At 36.6% G+C, this 26,238-nt stretch overlaps 1 protein-coding gene and 1 pseudogene across 16 annotated transcripts in view; one reads left to right on the top strand and one right to left on the bottom strand.

Moving 5' to 3' along the window:
- The window catches only part of PDLIM5 (PDZ and LIM domain 5), a 212,239-nt gene that overhangs the window by 108,039 nt on the left and 77,962 nt on the right, over nt 1–26,238 (bottom strand). For 2 of the 16 annotated variants that reach the window (XM_055313255.1, XM_055313254.1), the window contains exon 1: nt 10,737–10,843. The exons of 13 other annotated variants lie outside the window; for them this stretch is intronic. The gene's annotated coding sequence lies outside the window, so the exon portion shown is untranslated. Of the gene's footprint in view, nt 1–10,736; nt 10,849–26,238 lie in introns of those variants that run through there. One more of the 16 variants, XM_055313252.1, reaches the window with a different exon arrangement.
- Nucleotides 724–2,607, top strand: LOC129501940 (ubiquitin-conjugating enzyme E2 variant 1-like; annotated as a pseudogene).

The raw sequence follows: 26,238 nt of genomic DNA on the forward strand, positions 1-26,238 counted from the left end.
TTTCCTGGAGACCCAGGATCCAGTCCCATGTTGAGCTCCCTGCATGGAGCCTGCTTTGCCCTCTGCCTGTGTCTCTGCCTCTCTCTCTCTCTCTTTCTCTCTCTCTCTCTCTCGAATAAATAAATAACATCTTTAAAAAATAAAATTAAATTAAGCAGACTCTAAGTCTCAGATATAATCCATTTCATAATTCAAGCTTTTAAAACATCTTTGACACAATATTTTCATTTTCTCCCTTTTTTGTCCAATCATAAAAGTGTTGCCCGCATTTTTTTAAAGATTTTATTTATTTATTCATGAGAGACACACACAGAGAGAGAGAGAGAGAGAGAGAGAGAGAGAGAGAGAGAGAGAATGAGAGAGAGAGAGGGGCAGAGACAAAGGCAGAGAGAGAAGCAGGCTCCATGCAGGGAGCCTGATGTGGGACTCGATCCCAGGACTCCAGGATCACGCCCTGGGCCGAAGGGAGGCACCAAACCACTAAGCCACCCAGGCGTCCCTGCCCACATTTCTTTAAACAAATCTCTCAGCCACTCAACCTGACAACTTGTGGATATTTTAAAATTATACTAGAGTATATATTACACCTTCAAGAACAGTTGTCACTAAATGAAATATAAGACTTATAAAGGAGATTAGTCTCCTCAGATTCTGAGAACAGTTAATTGTGATGATACACAAAAAATAATCATCAAAGTGTGTTTTATAATTGCAATAAAACACATGTCCATATCCACAGGTCATCTCAGGTAGAGAAGCACACTCTTATTGGGCATTAGGTAGCTCCTCAGAACAATAATTAGCCTGGCATTACAATCATCAGGCAGAGTCAAAATCTCACTCTAACTAAGCAATATCTTTGCCTATTTAACATGTAAGAAATAATTAGTTCACAGAATGGAAAAAAGTTAACCAGTCCTTCTACAGAGAATGAATGACATATTTCCTAAAGCGTAAAGAAAGGGAAGTTCTTCTACTCTCCCAATTTCCTCTAAGAGAACAATTTATACTAAGCAACACAGGGAACTTTTGTTTCGTGCTGACATCAGTTGCTATCACTTGTATCTTTTATGGGCTGTATAGTGGACACAGGGGCTAGTTCAGTAACTGTTAATGTTGTCCGGATTTAACTCCTCGTGTATATTTACTCCTTTATGTATATTTTAGCATCTCTTGTGTGGTATGACTCTGCTCTGAGTTTTGTAGGAAATGCCACATAACTGAATAAGATTTCTTAACATTTATCTGGGGAGATGGAATAAACAGGCACTAAAGGCCAGTGGTTAAACATATGGGCTGTAGAGTGACAAAGACTGGACTCTAAAGTCAAAATCTCTGGGTATAGAACCCTGTACTCTGCTTCAAGCTTCTTAAATTCAATAAAGTTTCAGGGCCTTAATTTTGGAGGACCTCGGGGATGTTGCCCTTTGATTGACTACACATAAATTCATTAGGATCCACCTTTGGAACAAGTAATTTATGAGGCTCCTTGCAAACAGTAAATTCACAGTCTTCATCCAGAGTACTAATTTTTCTATCTGTAGCATTTGGCAGAATAGTTGGTATAAAAAACAAAATAAAGGAAGCCTAAGTTTACTAAATAAATGTTAATAAATTAAATAGTTTCACTGAAAAACAAAAAAAAATGCTGGATTAAACTGAGCTGGACACAAACTAGCTTGAAAACTGAGATGAAAATGATCTTTTCTAGCAGAAACACTAAAATGATTTTGCAGTCTCAAACCACCCATGTTCCACTGCCCTTACCTTTACATTGTGATACATAGGATACATGCTTTACATTGTAAAGCAAGTAGGGTGATCCACTGGCTTTATTCTTCAAAATTTTCTAAACTCTTCTGGAGTGCTTACTTTCATTTGAATTTTTAAATTAGCATGTCAAGTTCAAGCTTTTATTATTTTTATCTGGGTTTTTTGTTTGTTTGTTCTGCATTTCTTATTCTCTTAGTTCTTTCTGTATCTATTTAATTTTATTCCAATAAGGACCTCAACCTCACAGCTCAGGTAGAGTGTATTCCCAAGAAAGGTTATACACTATTTTTATAAATTTCTTTCTAAAAATGTTTGTGCAAGTAAGTACTCAAAACATTATGATGGATAATTTTTAATAAGATAAATTTAAAAAATCATTAATTACAATAGACAGTGACACAAGATAGCAGCCACCACGGGCTCAGGAGTAAAATTCCCTCGCAATTTTCAACTATTCAAAGAATTGGAAGGCCAGAAAGTAGTAGGAGATGGCACAGTTAGCTGGGGTCTAGAAGATGACGAAGACATGACACTCACATGATAGACAGGGATGATAACTGGGCCTCCAAGAACAATTTATGAAAACCGAATATACAGCCTTAAAATAGAATTTGGACCTAAATACCCAGAAGCACCCCCCCTTGTAAGATTTCTAACAAAAATTAATATAAATGGAGTTAATAGTTCTAATGGAGTGATGGACCCCAAGAGCCATATCAGTGCTAGCAAAATGGCAGAATTCATATACCATCAAAGTTGTCCTGCAAGAGCTCTGGCACCTAATGATGTCTAAAGGAAACATGAAACTCCGAAGGACAGTGTTACAGCAATTAATCAAAGAGAAACCACAGGCCCTCCCCTTCCCCCCACCAATTCGATTTAAGCAGTCATTTTCCACAGTAGTACATTTTCTAGACATGTCTTGTAGACCTCAAAAGTACTGGAAAGGAAGCTCCCATTCAAAGGCAATCTATCTTAAGATACTGTAAATGATAGTAATTTTTTGTCCATTTGAAATATATAAGTTGTGCTATAACAAATCATTCCTGTCAAGTGTAACCACAGTCCACATAGTTCAACTTCTGGGATCAAGAAAGTATATTTAAATAGATTCCCATCATAATGGGTGAGGCACATCTAACTCAACTGTGAAAAGACACATCACACAATCACCTTGCTGGTGATTACGTGGCCTGGGGTCTCTGCCTTCTTCCCTTCTCCTCCTGCTGGCTCCCTCCCTCTCTCCCTCCTCCCACCCCTGTCCCTGAAACAGCCCTCCAGCTTGGGGTGGCTTGCTAGAATAGGCATCAAGGTCTCAGGTCGCAGCCTGTGGGACTACTGCTGGGTGTGCAGGGGTGCTCCAGCTGCACCCCTGGTTTCATTTTTTTAAGTCTTAAATGATGCCCTCCCCCCTCCAAGCCATCATCCTTTCTCCACTTCCCATGACCACCCTCGGCTGAAGCATAGATTGTAACCCCCTCTGTTACCCTCTGAAATTGGCCTTTGGTGAGGAATTCAGGGCTTTCCCCATATCTTCTTTCCCACTTTAATAGAGAGGTGTTGCTTTTTCCTTCCTCCTCAAGTCCCTTTTTTGCACCATCACCACCCGATACTTCCTTGCTTTGGCCAGAAGCCATCAGGTAAGGTTGGAAAAAGTCTGACTTCCCTCGTTTAGTTTGGAACCACATTTACTCTTCATTCTCCACCAGCCTGGGAATGAATATTGGGTCCTCAGCCCTGCCACCCTCTGCTGTCATTGTCAGCTGATGCCATTTTTTAGCTCAGGTTTTGATAAAGTGAAAAGAAGTCACCAGGGGTACTCAGACCTGCCAGTTCTCAAAGTGCTTGGTGGTAAAACTTGGAGAAAGGCCACAGAAGACACTTGTAAGCACACCACACGATCCCTCAGAATTAATTGTTTTCTTTTCCTGTAATTGCTTTTGCTTTTAACAATTGAAGAAGTTTAAAACAGGGTTCTCATGTGGTCATCTTATAATCCATTTGGGTCTAGGTTGGAATCTGATAACTGGAACAAAAAGAACCTTGGATTCGGTACATACTTTGGTTTTGGTGCTGCTGCATCTCATGGTCCTCAGCAGGGATCGAGAAAGAACTTGGTGTGCATAGCAGATCCCCGAAACTGGCAGGCTTGACTTCCTGGCAAATTGCTGTGGTTTTCTACTTTTCTGTTCAGGACCACTAAATGCTGAGATGTTGATGCATACCAAAATAAAAGCAATTCATTGTGTTCTCAGGGGTTTTTTGTTGTTGCTGTTGTTGTTTTTAATTTAGTGTTTGTGTAAAACACCGTTTGAAGCAGCAACTATCAAGTCTGAAAAGCAATTGATGTTTCCATTAATTTTTTTCTGGGGGATACCTTAGTTCTAAGGATTTAACATCCTGTAAGTAAAGTTGAACATAACAGTATTCCATAAGCAGCCTTTTTATTGTCAGACCATTGCCTGATTTTAATATAATTTTTAAAAAGTATGCATTAAAAAAAATCATTAATTACAAATATCAGAACTATTCTCATTTACCCCTCAAGAACAGAGAACTACTGTTGGATACTATAGAATTTGAAAATGAGAGTTACAGAATTCCAAACTTTTACAGTTCCAAAATTAGACAATTATGGAACTGCAAGTCATCAAAGTTTAAGTCAATCTGTGGTATCTCTGTGATGGATATTTTGAAGTGGGCCAACTAAGCTAAAATACCACTAAAGATAATACCCCAAAGTTATTCTGAGAAGTGATAAGCTCTAGCCAAAGCCACATTGTTTCCTTGCATCTTTCAGTGTGTGACAGCAGACAGAGCTCAAAATAATTTTGCAAGGACAATCGCACATGTTAAAGGCTTATTAACAGGTCTTTTAAATTTCTCATCTTCCATGATTCAACGTTTTCACAAATTAGAATTGAAATGTTTCTACTAAATAGATAATGCATAAGCCTTTCTGAAATGTTTTAATTTTGACTCCAAAAAAATGAAAATACAATGTATTTTATACAGAAAAATAATTCATATGCAATCATAGCTTAGAATAAGAATGATATTTAAAATTACAAAGAGGTCTTGAATCAAACCTTCTGAAATAAAGAAACTGTATTCAGGTAATAATTCTATTGAATTGTTATATAATTATGTAATATTACACTGTATAATTTTCATATATTTAGTATGTGTGTATTGTGTATATGAGGGATATTTTATCACTGATTCCAGCAGAGAAGCATATGAATAGAAGCTTTATATTCTGCAAACCCTTATACAAATACAAGGTGTTTATATCATTATCATTTCACCAAAGATGTAGGATTCTGAAGATTTACTGAAAAGTTTTAGAGTCATGATATGGATAAGACCTCTGCAGACTCCAAGCCTTCAGATCATGCTACAATTTATCAATCTCAGTTTTCCTAGGAGTTGTATAGAACTTGGCCCGGGGATGCTTACTAAATGTTTAAAAATGCATGAGTAAAAAGTAGCTGGCAAAAAGCCCCTCTTCAATAATAAAGAAGCCACCTCTGACAACCAGAGCAAATAAAACATAGCTGAGAAAAGTGACTCTTAATTTACCAAAAGAGAAGGGTGCTTTAATAGCTTTACAGCTTCTATGCAATGCTGATAAGTAACAGGTGACAAGGATGAAAGATTCCAAAATGAAATAGAGCAATACTAGAGGGTAATAAGCTCTGTTGGCAGTGATAAAATAAAAAGAGCAAGGTGGCAAAAAACAGGCACAGACTTCAGAGAAAAGAACCAGAAAACACAAAAGTGAATCAAAATACTAAATTTACTTAAAATTTATTTAATTAATACTACATTTATACTAAACTTAATCTACATTTAAATTTAATACTGCAATAGCAGTTTGACCATAGGGCATTTATGCAAGGTATGTGTGTTTATGTTTGTATGGTGTGAAGGAAGGGGCAGTCAGAAATAGGCAGTAAAAGAGAACTAAACTGACAAGTCATTTAAATTTCATTTCTTTTTTTTTTAAAGATTTTATTTATTTATTCATGAGAGACAGAGAGAGAGAGAGACAGACAGACAGACAGACAGACAGGCAGAGGGAGAAGCAGGTTCCATACTGGGAGCCCGATGCGGGACTCAATCCCAGGTTTCCAGGATCACCCTGAGCTGAAGGCAGCGCTAAACCGCTGAACCACCCAGGCTGCCTGTCATTTAGATTTCAATAGTCCCTAAGAGCATCAAAATATCACACTAAAGAGGCATGTGTCAAACTAAGGGTACGGTACCATAGAAATTATGGACTCTAGAGCCAGGCCAGGTTCAAAATAAAGAGCTGCAGTTTTACTAAAGGGGTGACTTCAGGCAAGCTATCTAATCTTTCTTTTGTGAAAGAAAAGATTGTTTTTTACTTTGCTGTATAAATGATGAATAACATCATTTACTTCACGGGGAAGATGCTATGAGTATTATATGAGTTGATAAAAATAAATCAGGACAATGATTTAGCTATTATTTTTTAAAGATTTATTTATTTACTAGAGCACATGTAAGCGGGGTGAGCACAGGGTAAGAATCTCAAGCAGGTGCCCTGCTCAGCGTAGACCTTACATGGGGCTTGAACTAAGGACCCTGAAATCATGACCTGAGCCGAAATCAAGAGTCGGACGCTTAACCAACTGAGCCACCCAGGTGCCCCGATTAAGCTATTATTAATTATGTGACAGATGTTCTAGTACATGGTTCTTGTCCTCATTTTCACCATCTTCCCATGCATCCAGTGGCAAAGTCTACCTCAGGCAACAAATATTATAAGAAAAGTTTATTCAAGAACTGATCTACCATACAGATAAAATACAAAACTCTCGAGACTATTATGAATGCCAGTGGGTCTAAATGTTTAAAATTCAGTTCAAACTAAAATAAAATTTTTAAAGAAAAACTTTCAAGATTTTTCTGACATGGTCATATGTCCGAAACATAAGAAGCCCAATGAAAACTTGCAAGCACTGGAATAAATAAAGGTCAGTTTAAATTCTTATGCTCATCAAGGACTATCTCTTACTCTTCATGAAAACTTACACTGTGAGACAGAAGAATAGGATGACAAAAAAGTGCCTATTTTCCACTCTGCTAGTGTTTTTTTTTTTTTTAAATCAAAGATAGTGTTTTCAATCTTGGCCTAACATGATGACATGTCAAAGACACAATGTAATTGTGAAGAATTAGACTTTTTGAAGAAAAAGAAAGATATTTTGGAAATGTCTTCATTTCCAAACCACAAACTACTTCTAGAGAAGGGTATCCACGTAACGACATCCAAATGGCTCATTCTATCTTTATGAGCACAGGCAAATTAAAAGCAACAACAATAATGCTGATATTCATAACAGCTGGACTCAAAAGCTGGACTCAAGATGCATTCTGCTGACCCATGCCCTCCAATATCCATATGTGCTACAGGAGGAACAAAAGAGAAACAATGTTAATTGAGTGTACACACAACACTTTATCCAAACAGCCCTCTGACATCAGAAGGTTTGCTTCCTTCTAAAGATGAAGAATGGACATACCCCTGATACCATTAATTCCATTTCTGGATATTTATCCCACAGATCTACTCCCACATGTATAAAATGAAGCATATTTAAAGTAAACCATTATAGCATTGTTAAGAGCACACGAACTGACCATCCATAGAAAATGGGTTCAATATATTTTGGTATATTAGTGTAATGGAATGTTACGTACCTATTTTTAAAATGAGCAAGTTGTTATTACTGATATAGAAAGATCCTCAAGGGACGCCTGGGTGGCTAAGCGGTTGAGCGTCTGCCTTAGGCTCAGGGCATGATCCCAGATTCCCAGGGTTCGAGTCTCACATCAGGCTCCTTGCCTGGAGCCTGCTTCTCCCTCTGCCTGTGTCTCTGCCTCTGCCTCTCTCTCTCTCTCTCTCTCTCTCTCTCTCTCTCTCTCTCTCTGTGTGTGTGTGTGTGTGTGTCCCATGAATAAATAAAAAAATCTTAAAAAAAAAGAAAAAGAAAAAAATATCCTCAAGATAAGCTAAATTTTAAAATGTTAAGTTAAAACGGAAAGATACAAGACAGTATGCATAGTATCTACCATTTGTAGGAAAAAGAGACAAAAATGTACATATATCTTGCTCTTACATGCATAATATACCTCTGTAAAAATATAGCAGCATAATATTTCAATATATGAAAGAGAATTAGCTGATGAGAGACAGGAGGGAGGAAAAAGAATTTTCATTGCAAAATTTAGATTTTAAGCAATATGAATATATAACTCATTCAAAAAATAAACAAAATTTAATTAAAAAAAAAAGAAGAAAAGAATTTTGCCTAATGCCCTCCCAATGGCTATTAAATAGAACAGAGACCTGAATCTTAGACTAACACCCAAATCAAGACTTTTTTCATTATACCATGGTGCCACATATAAACTGCATCTTTGGCACCTTGTAATAAATGTTACCCAAAAATAATTTTCAGAAATGTTAAATAATACCCATTCTAATACAGAAATAAAATGTTACCAGGATATACACTCAGTTCTGTCTGATACTGAAGCCCACATGCTTTCTATTGTACCATGTAATCTCCTTCAGCTAAACAGAAAAATGCATCTATCCAGGAGATTCAGACAGTAATCATTTGCTATAGCCAAGATTTTTTTCAGAATTTAACTGCATTTCCCAGCTCCAAATTATTATATATATAATAATTATACATATATGTGTGTGTGTGTAGATTTTCAAACCCTTTTCCTTCATTTAAATATTTTAGACTATCTAGATATGCTAAATCCCTTTAAGTGACTTCAATCATCCTTATGGTTTCATCAATGAGGCATAAAAGATTTCTTGATCTTTATGAAAATGTTGACAATACAGGTGAAGCATGCAAATCCCTGTTTCTAGAATAGTCTCCAATTATGAATCCTGATTTCTACAGAATACTTTTTATGCATTCTTCTCTGCAAAAAGAAAAATTCAAAACTAAAGAAATATAAATGCATATAGATATAAGTTCCTATTGTCAGAGTTCATGTCCATCCATGGCCTTTTCCAGAAATACTTATAAACTGGCACTCTAACTGGAAAATGAGAATGCATATATTAAAATAGAGATAAAGAAAGAACACAAAGGTCATTTAATAAGTAATCATATGCTCTGTAAAAATCTCCTCACTGTACAGAAGAATAAAGCTTGCAAGCATTCCACTGTTTCAAAGTACCACCATGCAAATGAAGGTCGATTATATACATTGCATACAATGTCTTAACCTTTAGGTTAGAGCAAATATGCATAAAACGGATCTTTTCTAGAAATGATCATTTGTGGAAACCAAAAATGTAGGAAACTTAGAGAATTAAAAGCAAAATATGAATTAAAAAACAAAGTGACCATCATTATGTACTTAGTGCCTGAGATGTCTTTTTCAAGCCATGAAATATTATCAAGAAAAGGAAAAGTTTAGGACTAGGTAATATATTTGTTAGGTACTCATTTATATAAGGAAGACAGTGAGACAGAATAAGAAAAGTCTGGCAGCCACAGAACATCAAATCACCCCTGGGCAAGGTGACTGCATAGCAAAAGTGGTGAAATGAGAAAGACCAATTTATCTGTGAACTATACTAGGCTTAGAGGGAAGTGGGTGTGCCCTAAGGAAGATTAGATGAATTCCTAACATGTTTTTGAAGCAGAATGTGAGTGACTCACAGAGAGTAAACAGGCACTTTATATCTGATGTCTTTCAGTTCACCCCTTTCTTTCCTCTCTTATCTTCCCTTAAAAGAATGTCACAAAAACAGCCCAGTTCCTTACTCCTCCTAAATTGAAAACTGGGTGTATACAAACTCTTCCTAATGATCTACTAAAATATAGGCACTATCTCTCAGACCCCTGTTTTTGTCTTCCAAAGGGTAAGGCAGAGTGAAAATATCATTCCATCTTACTCCTATCCTCCCAGTAATAAATAAATTTATGTTCAATATAACATAATTGCAATGACCTTCTAATTGCAAAGACCTCTTTATTAAAATTTTGTGACAAATGGATTTCAAAAGTAAAGTTCAGAATTTGGACTAAATGTTGGCTAGGAATTCAGCTGAGTGGTAAACATGGGCTCTCCTGGAATACAAATCTGGGTTCAAACACTGATACAGCCATTGATGTTCATGCTTGTGTAAGTTATTCAACTTTCATTTCTTCATCTTAAAAAAGGAAAGAAAGAAAGTACTCTTGTACCCACATACAAAATGCAAAAGAATAAATGGTACAGAAGACAGAAAAAACCAGGACACAACTAGAATCTGACAAAAATTAGACATCTCAAAAAAATGGCACTCTAAGTGGCCAGAAGTTTGACATACTACATATGGTAATGGTGAGAAACATAATGATAAGGATGGGAACAGAACTTTTTTTATAGAGAGTGAACAACTAAAAGATTATTGAATAGCACTGTACTTCCCAGGACTGAGAAGGGGTGTCAAACACCCATTTATATCCTCCCTATAGTGGTCCTCAATGACTCTGGCATAGAAATTTTTTCCGTTGCTAGAAGTGAGGTCACCTACAAACAGTACTAGTGAGGCTCAAAGAAGACCCATCAACCAAGCTGAAGTGAAGCCTGGAAGAGACTTCAATGTCACTTCGGAGAAACAGATGATAAAATAAATCATTCAGGCTTCATATCTCATGCAATCCTCACAGTTACAGTCAATTCGGTACACATAATTCAACACTTTAAGAAGGCAAGATGGTAGGCAGAATAATGGCTTTCCCACAATGTCCCTGTCCTAATCTCGAGAACCTGTAAATAATGTTAAATAACATGGCAGTGAAGAATTAAAGTTTCCTTAAAGTGGAATTAAAACTGCTAATCAGATGACTTTAAAATGGGAAGATTATCCTAGATTATCCAGTAGGCCCAATGTAACAACGAGGGGTCCTTACCTGTGGAAGGGGGAGGCCAAAGAGTCAGCATCAAAATGCTATGATGTGAGAGACTCTGTAGCCTTTGCTGCCTTTGAAGATGAAAAGAATGGGAGCCAAAGAAAGCAAGCAGCCTCTAGAAGCTGGAAAAGGCAAAAGGACAGATTCTCTCCTAGAGCTTCCAGAAAGAAAACACAGCCTGTCAACACCTTAATTTTAGCTCACTGAGACCCATTTTGGTCTTTTGACCTCTATAACTGTAAGATAATAAATTTGTGGGGATTTTTTTTCTGCCACTAAACTTGCAGTATTTTGTTACATAGCATTAGAAAACTAATACACAAAGAATTAAACTTTGAAAGACTTTTATGAATTTTTTTTAAAGAATTGAGGTATTTAATGTCAATTTATCTAGAAAATCCAGTTATTCAGAATTAGCCATGCCCCGAGGTATTAGAGGTAACTGAAGTTTTACCACTAACTTTAGATAAATGCTTTTTCCCTTAGGTCTAAAAATCACTAACAGTTAACTGTAAACCTAGACGTTACGATACTGAGATATAAGCACAATATTAACCAGATGAAATTTCTAATATCTTAAATCCATTAAATATTTAGATTTGAAAAAGGAATGCCCCATTTCCAAAAGGAATGCTAGCATTGGATATATTAAGTAAAAACTCTAAGCATTATATATACTAAAACATTAAAGTTTAAAATTTTGATATCCCCCCAAAAAAAAAAAATAAAAATAAAAAATAAAATTTTGATATCCCTGTTTTCAATGCCTCTTAAATATTAAGTGTAGTTTTAGATTTTAAAAGCTACTTCAAATTATGATTGGAAAATATCAGAGAGGGTGACAGAACATGAGAGACTCCTAACTCTGTGAAACGAACAGGGGTAGTGGAAAGGGGAGGTGGGCGGGGGATGGGGTGACTGGGTGACGGGCACTGAGGGGAGCACTTGATGGGATGAACACTGGGTGTTACACTATATATTGGCAAATCGAACTCCAATAAAAAAAAAAAGCTACTTCAAATTATAGATGGGATGTTATAAAATCAGTAACACCTCCATATGTTTTAAAACATCTTCTGATAACAGAAAATTTGTTAATATTTAATATCAGATTAACAATTAAACACTTTAATGTATTTCTCTAAAAAGTCAGAACATTAGCAAAATGAACATGTCTGGAACCTCTTTAGAGTAAATTCCAAAGATTCCCAAATGCTTTCATATAGTATGAATTTAAAAAGTAAATGCAAGGAGGAAAAATAGTATTTACATATATTTCTCTAAGTGACATGTATCTTCTTTTTCTATATGGTTACTTTCAACCTGAAACAATGCTGCTTTGAATAGAAATGTGGGTGTGTGCACATGGATGTTTATGAGGGTGGGTGTTTAGATAGATATGGTAGAAACAAACAATTTTCCACTTCAGGAGGAAATTAATAACAAGGGCAGTATTAGTAATACAGTATCATCTGGGTCAAGATATTGTTAAAAATCCATCACTACATTCAGTTCTATGACAATACACTCCTCCTGAAGCAAGCATAATAAATGCTAATGGTGAAAACAAATTTTGCATCCATCAGCCATATTATCTACACAGAAATGGAAAACAAGTATTTCCAACTCAGTTGGGCTTACAATTTCCCAGGCTTTTGCATTACGTTATCAACAGTTCCATTTAAGAGATTACTTTAAGACCATAGTTTTAGAGTTTTTATAAAATTCCAAGAAATAAGACATATTTTTAAAAAAATAGTTTTCTAAAGCATACATTTTGAAATTTCCTCACTTGTCAGTAACTTAGGAAGACAAGACAATATTGACAACACAAGGGATCGCTGGGTGGCTCAGCGGTTCAGCGCCTGCCTTTGACCCAGGGCAGGATCCTGAAGTCCTGGGATCGAGTCCTGCGTCGGGCTCCCTGCATGGAGCCTGCTTCTCTCTCTGCCTGTGTCTCTGCCTCTCTCTCTCTCTCTCTGTGTGTGTGTGTGTGTGTGTGTCTCTCATGAATAAATACATAAAATCTTAAAAAAAAAAAAAGAAAACACAAGCAATCCTTTCATGAAGAAATAGATGAAAAATCTATCTGACCACCATGACCTTATCAAATAGGCTTACACAACTGGAAAAATAAACAATAATAAGAATTACTGGGGCAATTTGTCTTATCCAGCCTCCAGTATTCTCAACAAACATCTACTAAAAAGGACGATGAAATGAAAGATGGTCATGTTTCCTGTCTAGAAAATATTATTCAGAATTGGAATAATAGTGCTCTTAGAAAGAAACAATGACCCCCAACCTTAACAAGAATGTCCCCGTAGGAAGGAGCCATCACTCACAAAATGCTTAAAGTGCAATAATTGGATGATGTGATCTAAGCAACATTCTTTCTTACAATTTTTCCCTTTTTGGTATGTGTGTCAGGCATTGGGTAAGAAGAATGATCCTTTAAAAAAATGCATAAACAACAAAACCAAACTGTGCTGAGGAAGATACCACAAAGAGGCAAAACAAATATTACTTGAGTTTTTAAAACGATACCATATATGTACATGGATAATAAAGGATACTGATGTATTAAATTTTTTTAATTTAAAAGAGCAAGCGCCATCATTTGTGATATAAACTGTTTTAAAAAATGTAACTTTTATTACTAATTAAAGAGGCCTTAAATAAGCATGAAGAAATTCATAGACATTGGAATTACATTTTCTAAAATATCTGCATGCTTAATTTGAGCAAACTACTTATTAAATGCCCAGGTTTAACTTTTTCAACTAAGCTAACTACTCTATAAAATAGGGATTCCTAATTTATGGGTAAATAAACTGAAGTTCTAAAAACTAAAGTAACAATGCTCATAACCCTATAGTAAGTGATGAAGTGAATCAGAACTCTGATGTTTCACATTGGTCTCACTAAACCAGAAAGACAAGTTTTTGTTGCTGTCAAAGTAGTGAGTTGCCTTTTCTCCTGCTGGAGTAACCACAGCAAGGTAACTCCAGTCTTTGCATCGAGAAAAATCTTCAATGAGTCTTATGCATACATTTCCCAAACAGACACTAAGCAACAAGGAGAAAAAATGTACCAGGCGTGAAATCATTCCTAATTAAATAAAGGACTAGATATCATACAGGCAATGCCTCAAAACAGATCATCTACAAACTGAGCAGAATAGATCAGTATGGCATCACAGTGTGATGGTAAAGAAGACAGCTCATAGTCAAAACAAATTCACTACTCACTCAATATATCCCTGAGAAATGGTGATACTAATAGTATGCACCTAGGGGATCCCTGGGTGGTTCAGCGGTTTAGCGCCTGCCTTTGGCCCAGGGCGTGATCCTGGAGTCCAGGGATCGAGTCCCACATCGGACTCCCTGAATGGGGCCAGCTCCTCCCTCTGCCTGTGTCTCTGCCTCTGTCTGTCTCTTTCTCTCTCTCTGTGTCTCTCATGAATAAATAAAATCTTTAAAAAAATAAAATAAAAGGATGTACCCGTAGTCTGTTGAATGGTGATCCCCAAAAAGATATATCCATGTCCTAATACGCAGAACCTGTGAATGTTACCTATTTGGAAAAGGGGTCTTGCAGATATAATAAGTTAAAGATCTTGAGAGGAGACATCTTAGATTACCTGAACAGACCTCAATCCAGTGACAGATCTCCTTGTAAGAGACAGAGGAGGAGAAGACAAAGACACACAGGGAAGGAGGTGGTAAGGTGATGATGAAGGCAGAGATGGAAGTAAGGCAACCATCAGGAACACTGACAGCCACTTGAAGATGAAAGCGGCAAGGAAGAATTTTCCCCCAGAGCTTCCAAAGAGAGTATAGCCCTCCACCATCTTGATTACAGACTTCTAGTGTATTCAAAGTACCCCTGATCTTTAATATAAGTATACAATAAATATTAGCAATTACTATTAGTGAATTAATATATATGAGGGGCAGCCATTCTACACATTCTACATGCAGACATCCACTTCTGCATTTTTCCAGGGTAGAAAATTAGAAAATGTCACATATTTCTTTCCTCACTGTGAAATGAATTACTAAAATATACTTTGTACTCTACTAAATTTATCTTAAAAATTAGCAACTGTAACCATTAAGCTTTGTTTCTAGGAAGGACAAATGATTTTCTTTTTAATGCTCTTCTCACTTCACTATTTTAGGTTAATGCTAAATATACTAATAGCCTTGGGAAAGTATCATTCATTACTAACCTTTTAAATAGATTAAATAGGTTTCTCAGATCATTGGAAATAGTTAGAATTATAAAAATAGGGTGAATGGTTTAACAAAAAAAAAAAAAAAAGGAAAAAGACTCAATGACCAAACACTGCTTCAGTCAGGGTGTAGCTACAAAGCACAATGAATTTTTCTAATCCAAGGAATGAGCCACTTAAGCAGTACATGTATACTGACCAGGTGCACCCCCAAACCTCCTCTTACCCAAAAGGTTAGATATATCATTGAAACCTCCCACCTCCTTCTCTACAGCACTACTGCCTACCAAATACTGGTAGGCAAATGAGAAATAAATATAAACACTTTCTAAATACAAGCTCCCTTTAAGGCCCAAAATGCAGGGTTTCTAATTTGTGTTCAAGCAAAGAGGAGACTCTCATTTTAAATTCCATCTCTGACTCTATTCATTTACCAAAACAGGAGATAAAACAGGAAGTAAGAGAGAATGGCAGGTCTCTTCCCTCACCAGGGCACCTGCCACGTATGAGGACAGAAGGTGAAGAACTGGAACTTGGAGACTATGACCCTGTAATGGCACAGTTTATGTAACTCATTCGTAATGTGGCCCAATGAGTATCAAGCAAGAGCAGTCAGGCACCAACTCTAACTTCCAGGAGAGGAGTTGAACCTAATGGACAGAAATTGTATGCTCCATCAGCTCCCATTCCAAGTAGGCAGAAAAGATGTATGTGGATGTTCTATTCTCACTATGGGCAGAAGCAGTAAAAAGGAGAATGAATTACCTCACTCCCTAATCGGTAGCAGACAAAAGAAGGGGCCTGGATTTATAATCAAGATCTAAAAATGTACACATTAAAGTTATAGCTCCCCAGAGAGGAATATACCATGGGGGGCTGCTACATAAAACTGTTCTTGCCATTCTGTGGCTACAACTCAGTATAGTTTTATTTAGAATCACAAACTTGCACTCATTAGTCTCACTCATTTCTGCACTATTGTTTGCTTTCATCTCCTAATTCTTACAGTAACAACATTTTTAGGAAATTTTCACCCTCATATGCAGTATTCAGTTCAACAAATGTTTTAGCACAAACCATGAGCAAGTCTATGGGAAAGATGAGAACACACTTCTGTAAACAAGACAGGTGAGGCCTTTGCCCTTAGAAACTTATAGTCCAGTAGCAGATGTAAATGAGATTTTATATTCACTAATGAGATTTTTTCCCTCTTAAAACCAAAATGTTGGAAAATTTGGAAGGGGAACACGTGTGTATGTTTTAGGGAACATTAAGTGTTCTATACCCTTAAATATAGAATGTGTATGGGCGGGATCCCTGGGTGGCGCAGCGGTTTGGCGCCTGCCTTTGGCACAGGGCGCGATCCTGGAGACCCAAGATCGAATCCCACGTCGGGCTCCCGGTGCATGGAGCCTGCTTCTCCCTCTGCCTGTGTCTCTGCCTCTCTCTCTCTCTCTCTCTCTCTGTGTGTGTGTGTGTGACTATCATAAATAAAAATAAAATAAAATAAAAAAAGGATGTGTATGGGCTCCACAAGGGGCCCAGCTCTGATATTTAAGGAAACCAGGGAGCTGTAGACCTCACCAGCTCTGATAAATGTTATCTCGAATGGCTCTAGAACTAAAAATGGAAGATGAAGTATACAGTCAAATGAAACTGGCTCTCCCAGAAGTTTTTATCGTTCTGCTCACACTAACTTGAATTACAGGTTCTGTATTTATCTTACCTGTCACACTGCATCAAATGTCCCTTTTATGGCCGGGACTATGTCTTTTTTTTTTTTTTCCTGTAAACTGTACAGGAATCAATGAAGACTCACTCCAACTAAAAACCTAACAAATAGTCATTAAAAGAATGAGTACATCAGTTTTACTAACTGGAGAGGAGAAGAAAGAAAAACTAAGCAAAAGGAACAAAGTTTAAAATGGAAGATAAACAACAGAAAGGAGGCAGCGAGACATGCATCAGGACAGCTGCTCCTCAGAAAGTTCCTCAACCAGTTTGGAACTTCCAGCCCTCACCATCAAGGCTCTCACTCCTCCCCCCAACTCTCTTCACACCCAGGCCTCCATTCCTTCCCACCCACTCTTGTGAAATAATCTCCCAACTGGTCTCCCTTCCTTCCCCATCAACATGCCAGAATAGTCTGTAATCCTGGCAGGTGACCCCAGGCATTGTTTTCCTCCATTTCCTTATCTTTAAGAGGAGAATAATAATAGCATCCATACCTCACAAAGTTCTCCAAAGGATTAAATAAATTATATGTGAGGCGTTTAAAAGAATGCCTAACATAGAGTACCTGCTCAAAAAATACTACTATTATTACTATTATTAAATCTATTATTATTGTATTTCAAAACAATTCTTCAATAATTTCCCATTAACCAAGAACCAAAATTCAAAATTTTACCAATGGCAGCTGAGATTCTTATAATAAACTGAACCCTTTAACCTTCTAATCCTCTCCCACTCTTTTGGCACTGACCTGTAACTTGCCCTGTATGTTAATCATGGAATTACTCTCAGGTAAGATCTCTTGTCTCTAGGATCCCAGCAAACTTTCTCACTGCTCTAAATCTAAAAATTCCTTCATTTTCAGAAATTCAAACTTGTGGTGACTGAACAATGCTATTCTGTTCCTTTCTGCCATCATCACTCATGCACTTGTGTGTGTGTTGGGGATGAAAGGGGCTATACCTCAATATTTTTAAGGTCTCTATGTCCACTGAAACTAACAATGTTTTTCCTATTTCTGTAATATACATATGGTTCACTCAACCTCCAGAGCATGTAATTAGTGAAGGACATTTTGACACTTTAGAGAGAAAAGGAGGGATTTTAAGGCTTTAAAGAAAGAAAAGAAATGCAGGAAAATGAACACCTTGAAGGAAGTAGGAGAAAAAGTTAGAGAAAACAGAAAGCATGCTGGCTACTTTAAAAGTGATAGCATTTAAAAAAAAAAGTGATGGCATTTGGTAAAACCAATTTATTACTAAATCGAGCATATTTCCCACACACAGCATAAGATACTGATAGAACACCTAAAAAAACACTGTAATCAAAGCACCAAACAGATGGAAGAACAGAGTAGAGCAGGGTAAACAGGCACATGGAGTGATTAAGCTGAGCCCATGGGCTAATATCTGTCTCCTTTTTTTCCTCTGCTACACAACTGCAATCCCAGTGTCACTGCTGTCACAGAGTTGTCACTGCAGGTATTTTGAAAACCGATCAAAAAGAAACCCCGAAGCATTCATAGAGATAAATGGTAAATGTGGACTAAGAGTTTTATGGTTGACAGCTGGAGCTGCATCACTCTAAAATGCTACAAATCTAGGAAGTCTGTTCTCTATACATGAACTTGGCCATGCATTTTAATTTAACTGAAAAACTATTTTACAGATAGAGATATTATTAAAGCTGCTTTAGTAAATCCAGAGAATGCATATGTTGGAGCTGCTAAAGGAATGAATGAGGTAATATTACTGCCAGAATATTTTGTGAGCTTCTATAAAAAAGCAAATTTTTCAGAGCACTGACTTGTTAATATTTTCCATGGAATTTGAAATTACTGGAATATCAAACAAATGTCTCCATAATTGCTTCTTTCTCTGCCTCATATGAAGCAAATTTAATGGTCAAAATTTCTTATTGTGGTGTATTTGGGAGAATAAAATGCACATTTAGACAAAAGGCATTATAATAACTATATAATAAGAATATTTTCTTAATTCCTTTATTTAAAGGGACAGTGTGATGTTGTAGAACAATCATATTAGGAGGGAAACAGACCTGAGCTTGAATTCTGGTTTATTTACATATAAATTGTATGAATTTGAAGTACAGAGCTTACCCTCTATATAGTGGGGTGATAATATCTGTCACAATAATTGCTATGAAGATTAAATGACTAAAATATATTAAGCTCCTAGCTCAGTAACTTGTAAAGTTAAGAATTTAAAATGTCAGCTTCTTTAGGGGAGCCTAGGTGACTCATGTTAAGCATCTGACTTTGGATCAGGTCATGATCTCAGGGTCCTGGGATCAGAGCCCCACCTTGAACTCCCTGCTCAGTGGGGAGTCTGCTTCTTTTTTCTCCCTCTGTCACTACTCCTCCTCCTCCCCCTGCTCCTGCTCTCTCTCGCAAATAAATAAAAATCCTTAAAAATAAATAAACAGAATAAAATGCTAGCTTCTTTAATATATTTTACTTACCAAATCCCCACTGCGTGCTAAGAAACAAGACTGAAACTGCTTCCCTAGCAACCTTGAAAAAAAAAAACTATTATCTAAAGTTCTTGGAAACATGAAAATTGTTATAACCTATTAAGCTTCTTTTAAGGAACAGATAAGAAAGAAACTCTCTTCTGTGTAATACTAAAATAACTTCAACTGTAAATACTATATAAAAATAGAAATTACATGCAAAAAAATAAAAAACAGCACCCAAGTTTCAATGAAGTAGCAATTTGCTTTGATCCCTGGAGGTAATTCTTAGGCTCACTCAGAGCAAACAGGCTTCTCATATGAAAAAGAAATATACATGAATATTATAGAATCGGAAAAATCTGGGAAAGTGATGATTGTATATTTCAGTGTGTCAAAGAAATTAAAATTCTATTTTGAAAGAGGTAATTAACTAGCTTATCTTTCAAATACAAAAATACTGTTCTTAGTTTTCAGAATAATTTGGTAACCAGACATATTCTCAGGATAACAAAAACATTCTGGAATAATAAATAATCCACTATTTCAAAGCAGAGTCTATATAACATAATTCCAGTAAAACAAAAGAATCTGGAAAGTCCCTCATATTCATTGTAACAGTATGAATTACACAGGAAAAGACTGCTATTCAACTTCAGCCAAAAAAGTCAAATAAGGCAGACTCAATTGTAAGAGAGGTTACTGAATTCAGGATTATCATCTATGGATTTTTAGTATAAGACAAAAATAAACTTTTGCTGTATTACTTGAGAAATTAAAATTCATACATACACAAAAATAGATGAATGAAGGACTATTCTTCTTATGCATTTAAATTGCACAGAAAGAGTGCTAATAAGAGATCGTGGATGGTTTAAAAAAATTATTAGGACTAGTAACATTTAAAAACCTGTGAAAAAAAACAAAAACCTGTGGATCAGGTACCTGGGTGCCTTATTTATTAGTTAAGCATTCAATTCTTGATTTCGGCTCAGGAGATGATCTCAGGCTTGTGAGATAGAGCCCTGCAGTGGGCTCTACCCTGGGCATGGAGCCTACTTAAGATTCTCTCTCTCCTTCTCTCTGTGCCCCTCTCCCCCACCTTTTTCTCCTACTCTCTCTCTCTCTCAAAAAAAAAAAAAAAAAAAAAAAAGAACCTGTGTATAAAGCTGGTTCACTGTGAAAATGCAAGCTTTAAAATACATTAAAGAAAAACTAGGGTGCAAAGTTTGACAGTATAAGTAATCTGCCACATATGTGTTTTGCACAATCACTCTGGTTTACTTTTCAACTCACATACAGCCCAAGCTATTTCAATCTTTGAGACCTTAATAGCAACAACAGCCACTGGAAACAGTTGGGAATGACTTGAATTTCAATCCTTTCAAAAGCCCTTGATGCTATGGACAAAAATGTTTATTTGGAACCTCAAGGAGACTGCTGCCATTAAATATACAAGAATGACCAGATTGTCACTCTATCTCACTAACAGCTTAAGAATTATTCCTAAATTTATCAGGCGAAAGTAGCAAAAATTACTGTAACTTTAAAAGCAGCATTCTCTACAATGAAAGGCAATAAATATTTTTTGAGTATCTTCTAAGTCGCCACACTGTGGTTAGGCACTGGAGTATGTAATAAACAGAATTTCATCTCTGTCCTTCAAGAGTTGGGTGTGATCTTCTTGCCACTTAATCAGTATACACATAATATCTTAGCAATTTCTTGTCATACAAAGAAATATTGTACGAAAATTTCTCACTTTAAAACTCTGAAATCAAGCTAATTTCTCTCTTAAAATGATAATGAAGCTTAATTTGGTAGGATCCAATATGGTAGAATCATTATCCTCATCTGCTAATAAGCTGATGTGACCAGGAGAAACTTTTCAGGTTACTCTGCTCCATCAACTGTCCTACTGTGTATGTCTTTGTCTCTGTTTCCCTCCCCATTCTCATGCTATCTCCCCTCACACTCACCTTCCCTGGATGTCTCTGCTCAGGACTCTAGCTCTACTTTTAGATGGCTAAAAACGTTTTGTTTTGACCACTGGTTCCCAGTCTATGAATCACACTTGAAGCAGATGGAGGTAACTGGCACCCAGGTTTAAGTTTTCACAAGTGAGACATGAATTCATCAGTGTAACTAATCACTAAACTTAAAGTTGGCCTAAGTCTTGTATATATTTTGATTTTTAAATAAATGTACATTCTTGTACATATATATAGAAAATCTTTTCATTTAAAACTGTAATGTAATACAAAATTTTCAGTTACTAAGAATAGAATTATTTCATAATGTGATAGAGGAAACATCACCCATAAAATATTTGACATTAAAACTAAAAGTCCTGGGACATCTGGGTGGCTCAGCAGTGGAGTGTCTGCCTTCGGCTCAGGGCATGATCCTGGAATCCCAGGATTGAGTCCACATCCGGTTCCCTGCAAGGGGTCTACTTCTCCCTCTGCCTGTGTCTCTGCCTCTCTCTCTCTCCCTCTCTCTCTCTCTCTCTCTCTGTGTGTGTATGTGTGTCTCATGAATAAATAAAATCTTAAAAAATATATATTTTAAAAAAGTCCTTATTTAAGGTTAGAAACCAGATCCCCACACAGTGCGCTCCTTGAGGGAAGGTATGAGGGCTTCCTTTTTATCCTCAAGATCAGCACAGCAAGTGTTCCATTAGTCTATGCTCAACAAATGGAGCTTAAACATTTCCATCTAAGATCTAGGCCTTATGACTAGGTGCTATGCCTCTGCCACCACCGTACCCTGGGGCCATGCTAATTTACTCTACACTATTCACAGTTTGTCTTGAGATATTCACAAATGTGATTCAATAGGTGATTGAGAAGCATGTGGGAGGTTCAGGGAAGGAATGAGTCTTTCTGATCCTGGTAACAGGGTGGATGGTGGGCCTTACGCCAAGATCAGTGCAGCAGGCAATTCAAATTGGTGTAAGATCAGTTCTGACTATGTTAAAAAGTGTGCGGAATCTGTGAGACATCCAAGTGTGAAGTACTGGTCAACATGCTCATCCCAATAGATGCCTGAGGAGTGGCTGCCTTCAAACTACCTCAGAGTGTATTCCTCTAGCTGACACACCCTCCTATCTTGAAAGCATAGCTCAAGTTTCAGCTTTGAATGGGATGCCTATAGTTCTGTACCACTTCCTGTTTCTTCTTATACCAATGAATAGATACAAATTCCGTAACAGCAAAAATCATAAGTCACTCTCTTTATATCTACACTTTATGGCTGCACCTCATAATGCAAACCTGGAGGAAAAGTCCAAATTTTTAAAATCTGGAACATTATGAGATTTTTCATCTGAACTTAATTAACATGTGTGTTAACAAAAAGTTATAAAAAATGATTTCTAAAAGTAACGTAAAAACACGGTCCAAAAGTTAGTAATTTAACTTGATTTTAATGTTACTCAGGAAATTACAGAGTATCCTGAGTTTGGATGGGAGAGAGGGATTTTAAAAATTCAGTTTTTGTGTCTTTCTGACTTAAGTCACAGTGAAAAGAATTATATCTACACTGCTCCTCTAAGGAGAATAAGAGGAATTAGCAGAATAAATAAAACTAGGTGTGCACTGGTTTCTCTTTGCTGCCATCAATTACTGGTCAAGGCAATTAATTTTGAACCGAAGCAGTTGTCAGCTGGCAGTAAGCATGTTTGTATATACTGCACTGTTTTAAAAAGTTTTAATCATAACTGTAAGAATCAAAAATCACTCACTTGACTAAAAAAGGCTTTCTTCTAACTTGTAAGATTATCTTTCTCACAGAACTACCTACCAGACTGCCCTCTCATTTTCTCCATTTCCCTCCAGTCACACCCATTTAGTTGCTAAGAAACAAAATAAATATGGTCTCCAAGAAGTATCTATAGGACAGATACTATATCATGAGGAAAGGAGGAGGAAGAAAGAAAACTTAGCTCTGTGCCCTTAGTTCTTTACATATGCTAATTCATTTAACCTTTATAAAAGTCCCCAGAAGGCAGTTATTATTATGCCCATAACAAATGGCTAACTGAAATTCAGTCACATTAACTTGCCTAAGATTACATACCTTGAAAGTGGTAAAACTAAGGTTTGCCCCAAGTCTGCCTAATTTCAAAGCCAGTGTTATTACCATTCCCCTTTCTCTTCTGTTTATGACCTTTAAAAAAAAAAAATCTGCAAATACAAACAATTCTACATATTAAAATTTTTCTTTTTTTTTTTTTTAAGATTTATTTATTCATGAGACAGAGAGAGAGAGGCAGAGAAACAGAGAGAGAAGCCAGCTCTATGCAGGGAGCCCTATGTGGGACTTGATCCTGGGACTCCAGGATTAGGCCGTGGGCCCAAGGCAGGCATTTAACTGCTGAGCCACCCAAGCATCCCTCCAATTCTTTTTCATAGTGAAAAAATTTTTTAAGATTTTATTTATTTATTCATGAGAGACACACAGAGAGAGGCGACATAGGTGAGAGAGAAGCAGGCTCCATGCAGGGAGCCCGACATGGGACTCGATCCCAGGACTCCAGAATCCTACCCTGGGCAGAAGGCAGGCACTCAACCACCAAGCCACCCAGGCGTCCCTGTGCAGCTCTAATTAAAAAATAATCCAATTAAATGTCTTCTAATTCACAGAAATTCAAATATCCCAATAGAGAACTGAAAAAAAAATTTAATATTTTATTTATTTATTTATTCAGACAGAGAGAGAGAGAGAGGCAGAGACACAGGCAAAGGGAGAAACAGGATCCATTTAGGGAGTCTGACATGGGACTCCATCCCAGGTCTCCAGGATCAGGCGCCAGGCTGCAGGCGGCGCTAAACCGCTGCGCCACCACCAGGGCAGCCCCGAGAACTGAAAATTTTGATTAAATTTTTTTTTCTAAAATCCTGCCTCTATGCTATTAGTGAAAGAGCAGAGAGGAACCCATAAAGCTAACAGTAATAAAATGTTAAGCAATCTGTTAAAATGAACAAAAGATGGCTAATAGCTTCGATCTGGTAGAGCAACTACTTTTTCCTTTTTTCTTATAATTCAGTTAGCCTATTAAATTATTCCAATCTGTCATTCACTAGTAGTAGTTACTGGACCTCTGACAATTTTCTTTGTTGTTTGAAAGATGAGGAAGATGGGGGAGGCAGAAAGAGCGTACATCAGTATTTTTCAAAACTCAATCCTTCTAGATCTTTCACTTCCAATCATAATAAGCTATATACTAAATGAAGCCTAAAGAGCAAAAAAAAAAAAAAAACAAAACAAAAAAAACCAAATCACAGATCTGTCACTACCAGTAATATAAAAAACAAGGAAGATTTAAAAAGCTATACATATATATATTCTCTGTGATTCTGAGAGGATTAATTTAAAAATATAAAGTAAGGACAAAGATAATACTTTTTATAATTAAATGTTGTTTGAATATCCATCTGACCTACCTTTCACCTTTAAGTCAACAGAACAGAATAGTACAAGTCACTTTGTTAACCTGGCACAGTTTAGGATAAGTCCAATGAAGAAAATCCAATTTCCTGATTCTCTCAGCCAAAATAAGCAAACCTAAGTTAGTTTGATCTAACAGCAAGCTCTAGGAAACATATCCATTTACAGCTGAAAAATCAGAACAAGAATCAGAATTTAAGGGAACTTAGAAATCACCCATGACCTCATTTTATAGTCAAGAAAATTAAGTACCAGAAGTTAGTTAACAGTTATTTGACATGGAAGCTTCAGGAAGTAATTTTTTGTTGGCTGAAATAAATTTTTAAAATGATCCACTTTGAGTTGCATAAAAGTATAGGCAAAATGTACTTGATACTTAAAAATGAAAAAAAACTGCTATTTGCCTAACTTCCCCAAGAGGAAAAATAATTTCAAATAGAATTTTTCATTGTCTAGTTGTACTCAGAATCAGTTCCAGTTGCAGGAGGGCAATAAAAAAGAAACTTCCAATCCTTTTCTAAGAATAAAAGACAAATTAAAATGAAATTTTCCACACTTCATATTCAGATAACCAAAACACAGTGAAACAACTCTTATTTTTTTAAAATATCACAAAGAGATAATATATTTGCTTTATTAAATGCCCTCAAATTAGACTAGATAGAAAAAAGCTACAAAGCAACCTTAATCATAAGCAACTATCTTTATCTTGCTTTTTCTTATCTAAATCCTATTTTCAGAAATTGAGGTTAGGTCCAAAGAAATCAAGTAAGAGTATATATTATATATTTATTTAATGAATTGATACATATCATTAATACTTAGTACAAAAAATATTCACAAAGCAAAATTGCTGGCAACTTTCATTTTAAAAACAAAAATGACTTTTCTCTTATATTCTCCCCCTGGAGATTCTTGGGTGGAAGTGAGCAAAACTTTGCAAAGGTGGCAACCATCTGGTGTTTCTGACAGTGCTAGAAGGAAAAGGCAGTCCTTTTTGAGGAGAAGCTTGGTCTGCTCCTCCTTCTAGCCCAACCTTTCAATAATGAAGTTGTTTCTCTCCCAGAACCTGCTGTAGATCTGGCAGCTACAACTCTTAAGTCTTTAAGTCTTTCTCACAATTTTTTTAGGTCCAGGAAAACTTAAATTTGGTTACAAACATTACAGTGACCCACAAGGCCCATCTCAAGCCACTTCCTGCTGCCTCTCCGATCCTACCTCTTACCCTCACAGACCACTGCCTTCATTCCCTCTGCTTCTGGCATACTCCCAGACTCCCTGACAAGGCCGCTGTACCATTTCTTCCCTTTGCCTAGGACACACATGACTTACACATCCAATAACTTTCTCACTGAAGCTTTCCTAACCACTCTATTTTAACTTGCAATTCCCCACCCTTGCACTCCCTATCTCCCTTACATGCTCTATTTTTCCCCAGTAACACTTACCATCATGTGATATAATATATGCTTTTACTTACTTCTTTATTGTCTATCTCTGCTCACTAAAAGGTCAGCACTGTGAGGCAGAGATTTTTGTTTTGCTCACTGCATGTCTCCAGCATCTCTAACAGTACTTGGCATATAGTAAAGGCTCAAAAATTACTTA

The sequence above is a fragment of the Nyctereutes procyonoides genome, unplaced genomic scaffold, assembly GCF_905146905.1.
Source record: "Nyctereutes procyonoides isolate TBG_1078 unplaced genomic scaffold, NYPRO_anot_genome, whole genome shotgun sequence".
In the NCBI taxonomy this organism is placed as follows: Eukaryota; Metazoa; Chordata; class Mammalia; order Carnivora; family Canidae; genus Nyctereutes; species Nyctereutes procyonoides.